We start from the raw sequence: 4,890 nt of genomic DNA on the forward strand, positions 1-4,890 counted from the left end.
CATGCATGCACCTTTCCAACGGGGGCCTTATAAAAGGGGACATGCTTGTGATGCTGAGAGGCCTAATAAACCCGGACGGAGGGAGTAGTAACATAGACTAGTAACATATGTATGTTACTAGTCTAAGTTACTCTCCACTATGACCAGCCTTATTGTGTTCTCCAACCAGCTTCTGCTGTCTTTACTCTCGCGCCTTCAAAGCCTCGAACGATAAGCACATGCCCCTCACCAAACAAAAAACCAAAAGGAGACTCTACCGGGTGAAGATTAGAAGAACACAAAATTGTGATCATGTATAGACAGCAAAGCACACAAGCCTGTAAGTAGTGACATCTTCCATTTTTCAAAAGTACACAAGCCTGTATAATGCTAGTAAGACCATTTGTTCCACCACTGGTCGAATTTAGCAAGTCTCCCATGCTAACATTCAAAAATACTACTAACTCCATGGCCCATGGGGGACCAAGCTGGTCGTGCAGGAGCGCAGCACAGACACATGAACACATGCAAGTATGGTTACCATGAATCCACATGCGAGTCCACATGCCAAGGTGCAGCATCTGTCCCCGCCGCGCGCTTCCGGTCAGCTCAGGCTCAGCTCCGGGCACATGGACCTCCCTTGCATGCATGCTTGCCGACCTGTGCCGCCATTAGAGAAAGAAGATTGCAGTGCAACAGTACAACATGATGAGTCGCTCACGAGGTCAGTATTCCAAGAATAATTGCCTCCTGCAGTCGATGTGCTTACAGATTAACAGATGCTTGGAGCAGTGATGCTCCAACAAGTCGCCAGATTAACCAAAAACTAGCATGTGGTGAAGATCAGATCAAGGTGGGTGGATTAGTTACTGGCATGACATGTGTTGATCAGTGTCGGTGGATTGCGTTCAGGGCTAGAGAGCAGCAATAACATGGCCAAGCAGCCCCTCGGGACGGGACAAAGGTCCTGGCATCATGGTCACATGGCGTGCTCAGAACTGGGCGTGCTACTTTCTCTTAAGCTTTCGCCATTAGATTGCCCCATGACAAAACATCAAAGCTTCTTCCAGCGATGGCAGGAGCACCAATAACAGAGCACTTCTGGCATGTTAATGGTATGCAAACTCAAGGTCCTGCACACTAATGACGGAATAGCTATGCTCAACACAACCAGCTCTGAATTACAGAATGGAAAGACTCCAACTCCAAGGTTACAAGTTAACTTCTAGTTCTAGATCTTGAATGAGAAGATAGAATGGTTGTCGTGAACGTGAAACATGCGTAAGCACGGCACAAGTAACCTTACTTTAGGCCAACTCCAGCGCACGACTCCAAACGGACATCCGTTTTGCCCTGCTTTCGTCCGTTTGAGGCGATAATGGGGGCGCCCATGTCCCTTTGGGGTTGTTGCCGTATCGGTGCACTCAACGCGTGGCCGCGAACCATATCATGGCTGGGGCGGACATGATATAAAAAAATCACAAAAACTCAAACAAATGCCGAAAAAATCAAATAAATGCAAACATAATAACACAATTAAACAGTCTTCACGACCTTAGGACGGCCCGTTCCACAGTTCTTTGACATAAACATAATTAACATAAAAATAAAACAAAAGAAAGGCGCCGCCCGCGCGCTGCTACCGTGCCCGTCGCCATCTCCTCATGCGTCGTCGTTGTCGTCCTCGTCGCTAGTGGGGTCGATGTAGGGTGGCGACATTCAGAGGTGGGCCGGTCCCTGGAAGGTGGGAGGCGCCACCTCACCCCGTGGCGACGTTTCACGCTCCGTTGACCGCGGAGGCGTGGGGCGCCAGTTCACGCCCCCACGGCGTCGACCATGTCCATGGCCGTGCACAACCAGCTCCACTGCTGGCCCACCCGGATGCGGATGGAACGCGGTGATCGACTGCTCCTCCAACACCTCCTCCCTCACCCCCTCGTTGACGTCCCTCATCTCCAGCTCCGGCATGGCCACGTCGCCGGCCGCAAAGAGGACAATCATGGTGTCCAGGCCCTCCCATTGGCGCTCATCGTGCGTGTTCATGGAGTCTTCCATAACATGTTGAAGGAGCAGGGCCTCCTCCTCCTCTGTCATGCGAGGAGGTAGTGGTGGAAACGGGGAGGGCGAAGGCGACGGCGTCGGCGTGATGCCGCGCACCCGCGTACGCCTGCACCTCGGGAGGGCTCGGAGCACGCGCGCGACTGTACGTGGCCGCCACGGCCCGATGAGGTGCCGGCAAAGAAGGACGCGTGCCGCACGTCGTGCTCGTCCCGAAACCATGTGTCCTAGAGAGCGGAGTCGATGGTGTACCTGGGGTCGTAGAACAGGTCGTCTGGCAGGAGGCGGCGGCGGCGTTCGATCACGTCGCGGCGGGCACGACCACTCGTCGGGACGACCGGGATCGGCACCCGGTCCGCGGACAGATGCCAGTTACTGGGTAGGTGAACGCCGCTCCAGGGGAGCGGCGTCCTCGTCTCCCAATAACGACGACAAACATCCGTGTGGATGTAGTGCCGATCGCGCTCGCCGGCGGCCGTTGGGGCGATGGTGAATGGTGGAGGTGCGGGGGGCCCTTCGTGGAGTGATGCGGGCTCTGCTTTAACGCCGCGGCAGCGGCGGCCCGAGGACGAACCAGCCTCGTAGTCGTGCGCCCTCTTGCGGTCGGTGCTCCACCACACCATGGCTGGCGGTGGCCAGCGAGCTCGAGGAAGGGGAAGGAAAGGGGAAGGAAGAGCTAGGGTTTGGGTGTCGGGTTTCGAGGAGGCCGCAGTGACTGGAGTGGGAGCGTGGACTGCGAGCGGTCCACGACTTCCCATTTAAGAAGGACGCCTACAGTGCTCCTGGGCGGATGACAGGTGGGGCCAACCACGTGTGCGCATTTATGTTCGGCGGTGGGAGGCAGGTGGCCGCCTGCCACGCGGTCTTGATGCGGACGAGCGACGCGTCCGTTTGTTGCCCGCCTGAACTCAAAGCGGGTGCATGTTTGCGCTCGAAAATGGATCGGGCCGGATACAAAACGGACAAGATAGGTCCAGTCCGTCACGCGCTAGGTTGTAAGGTCTGTCCATTTTAACCCAAACGAACGGGGCGGACGGGATGGGGTCACACGCTGTAGTTGGCTTTAGTGTAATAACCGTGTCCAAATGCTAGCAGATCTTTGCATACCAGCCCGACTCAGCCTGTAAGTGGATGCGGGCCGTCCGCGGCACCCATGTCCAAGTCCGCAAAAATCGCGTCCGTGGACACCCGCGTCTACTCGCCGAAATTATGTGGGACTTACGGGCTTGCCCACGGAACCCACGTTGATCCCACATCTGCCAACGCTATGCTAAAAAATCACGCGACCATGAGATTGACTCGACCTTGCGGACTGAGCGCGGCGAGCAGCAGCCAGAGCGCCGCAGCTAGGTCCGGCCCAAACCATCATACCTCACTGCCTTCGTTTCCGCCATCCATGCCGCCGGGCCCGTGTGACCCTGCCGTTGCTTCCGCAGTCGCCTCCCTCCTCGTCATCTTCACCCACCACATCACCTCCCTGCTACCATTAGCTGTCGCTTGTACCTCATCGAGAATTCAAGACCTTCGGGCGACCTTGAGCACTCGCCGACAATCGTGGTGGCACAACAACAACCAGCTGTGGTGGGCGCTGTGAATATCCAATCACTCGGCACAAGCACTGCTACGGCTGCCGCACGCAGCTCGAGCTGATGGCTGATGCTGCCATTCGCGGGAGGATCATCAGCGCCCGCAAAAAGGCATCAGGAAGCCAACTACAATGTCGTACGTATCAGTTTTCTGTCGCTATGATGATCGCGGCACTGTTACTACTGTATAAGCAATTTCTTGTCAGATTTTGGACCTTCGATTGATTTGAGTCACCGCTGAGTGCAAGACAATGTGATTGGATTTCGGTTGCTACTTTCTTCTAACTGCTGTTTTTCTGGGAGCCAGCTATAGTCGAGTTTGAAGTATTGCGTAACCAATCAATGGCTTACTGTTGCATCAGTGCTTATAAGAATTTAACTTTAGTGGGCATCCCACTAAACCCACTTATTCCGCATAAAAACATGTGGGCTTTGGTGGGCCTCCCACATAACGTATGCGGCAACTGTGGGGCGGACGCGGGACTCCCGCGTACAGTCCCACTTGCACCCTGAAGCCCGACAGTTGAAGGTGGTAGGCCATGGCCATAAATGGGGACGAGCTGTCTAAACACGAGCCAAATGGGTATGCAGATCAGGTAACTTTTAGGCCAACTCCGGGGTAGTAGCATACTGGCACATGTATGTATCCTGTTGGATCTGGCGACGCATGGACCGATGACTACTCGATTTGGCAATGACATTCATGTTCAACTCAGATCTGTCTAAAACATAACAGCTTCTGTGATGACAGCTTTTTTGAAAGAGAGCTTAAAACAAGACAGATGACTACTTTTTACATATAGTGTATTATTGGTTCCTCAAGTTACAAGAAGTCTACCTCATCTTTTTCTTAGAAGCCATTTTAACCCTCGTGTTTTAGGACCAGACGTATTTCTCCAAAATTAAAAATGAGGTGAAAACCGCTGGTGTTACTGGTTTTCGCTATGTCCTCACTTCCATGCCGTGGTTTCCGCCTCGTTTCTTGTTTTTTTTTCTTTTTTTGTTTTGCGGGTGACCTCGTTTCTTGTTTTGACGGAATGTGTCTGACTTTGACACATGAGGGGTTAGAATAGCGCTAAAAAAATAAGTCAAGCTGAGGGACAAAAATATACTGTACTACTTACTTCTCTATAAAACGACTTCTCTTATTTGACATAGGTAACCTTCTTGCATTATTCATCCTTGCACTGCATTGATGATTAGTTCTTGCATTTTGAAGGTATATATGTAAAACCAAAAAGGTGCTATTACACAAATTGCTACACTA

This window comes from Triticum dicoccoides, chromosome 6B (genome assembly GCF_002162155.2).
Source record: "Triticum dicoccoides isolate Atlit2015 ecotype Zavitan chromosome 6B, WEW_v2.0, whole genome shotgun sequence".
Classification (NCBI taxonomy): Eukaryota; Viridiplantae; Streptophyta; class Magnoliopsida; order Poales; family Poaceae; genus Triticum; species Triticum dicoccoides.